Raw genomic sequence first — 1,730 nt, 5'->3', positions numbered from 1 at the left:
GCCCATGAACCCGATCTTTGGCCCATTAAGCCCAAATTATCAAAATGTACGAAATCGCGCGTACTGCAGTTTATTACTTTAGATTACCAAATATACAAACCCAACTACCTTACGAGCATTCGCACACTTGCAAATTCCCAAAATACTGACTTTTCGGCATTTCGGCTTTTCGGCTTTTGCCAATCTAGTCTATGAGAGGGTGTCAGTTACACACCTGTTTGCGACGATATGCTGACGAGATCTACACACGAACCGCCTACAATTGGATTACTAACACGTTAATCTCACTATTCAAATACAAACTACGTATTAACCCCTTACAATATTCGGCCAACCACACCTACAGATCATAGTAAGCTTATAAGAAATCAATAAGCAACTCATTAACAAATTTTTGTCAATGTTTACCACATAATCATAATTTCACTGCAAGCTGTCTTCCTGAGCAATAGTCACTAAATTATTTATAACTGGAGCTACGAAACTCCAAATCAAGTGCCGTTAATTTTCCCTGAAAATAGACTCATATATCTTTTATCCATAAAATTTTCAGAATTTTTGGTATGGCCAATCAATACCACATTTTTCTTAAAGTTTCCCATGTTTCACTGTTTGACTAATCTGACCACTCTTCATTACGAATCAAATTTCTCATTGTACAGAATTCAAAATATGTTCTTGTTTTTTTCATTAGAAACTAGACTCAATAAGCTTTAATTACATAATTTATTCAGCTTTTAATTCATCTCCCACAATTTATGGTGATTTTCCAAAGTCACATTACTGCTGCTGTCCCAAGCAGATTTATTACCAAATCACTCTTTCACACAAACCTTGCATGCATGTTATTTAAACATGTATATCACCAATCAATCATCACATATCTATGATTTTACTTAAGTATAATCTCCATTTCATCATTTTAAAGCACAACATGTTAGCTGATTTTTCCTTTAACATCTAAGGCACATGCATGCTCATTTGTTTGGCTCAACTTCACCTATCTTCCATTTTTCATCAAAAGAACATGAAACAACAACCATTTCCTTCATTTTAATTCATGACTAAATGCTCACAACACAACTAAAAATCAAAATATCGTCAAGAGTTAAGGTAGAATCAAGAAGAACTCATGAACCTCAAAATAGAAGCAAGGTACCAAGAACTTACCTTCAATTTTCCTCCTCCTAATGACCAAATACTCAAGAGCTTTCTCCTCTCCTTTCTCTTCTCTAACTTTCAGCTATGATGAACAAAGATAGACAAAACTTTGTTCTTTTCACCCCTTTTTCTTTTAATAAAACTTCATATTTCATCCATTTAATTCTTTAATACAAAAGACATGAAATTCTTATCATGAAACATTTACCTAACCCATTATCATGAAACATTTACCTAACCCATTATCATGGAACATTTACCTAACCTATTATCATTGAACATTTACCTAACCTATTATCAATTTGTATCAATTTGTACCATAAATTATGGATATCAAGTGTACATTTTGTCTACAACAACATGATGGCTGGCCACTTCATGTAAAATGGGAGGTTTGTCATGCAAATCCTCCTATTTTGCACTCCTATTTATTTGGCCACTTCAATTTAGCCTATAGCATTTTCAAACATTTTCACATAGGTCCTATTTCATAATTTCACCCCCTTTTTCTTATGGAACAAAAACTAACTAAAATTGTGTTCTATCTTAAGTTTGGGCTTTCTAGAGGC

At 33.5% G+C, this 1,730-nt stretch overlaps 1 long non-coding RNA gene across 1 annotated transcript; it reads right to left on the bottom strand.

Annotated features, from left to right (window-relative positions):
- Positions 1-215: 215 nt before the first annotated feature.
- On the bottom strand, positions 216-1,314 carry LOC128285483 (uncharacterized). Its single transcript, XR_008275940.1, has 2 exons — positions 1,171-1,314; positions 216-256 (listed from the first exon to the last, which is right to left on the bottom strand). It is a non-coding gene; the product is annotated as an uncharacterized LOC128285483 (long non-coding RNA).
- Between the last annotated feature and the right edge of the window lie 416 nt (positions 1,315-1,730).

This window comes from Gossypium arboreum, chromosome 2 (assembly GCF_025698485.1).
Source record: "Gossypium arboreum isolate Shixiya-1 chromosome 2, ASM2569848v2, whole genome shotgun sequence".
Lineage (NCBI taxonomy): Eukaryota > Viridiplantae > Streptophyta > Magnoliopsida > Malvales > Malvaceae > Gossypium > Gossypium arboreum.
This window is presented reverse-complemented; position numbering and strand designations above follow the sequence as displayed.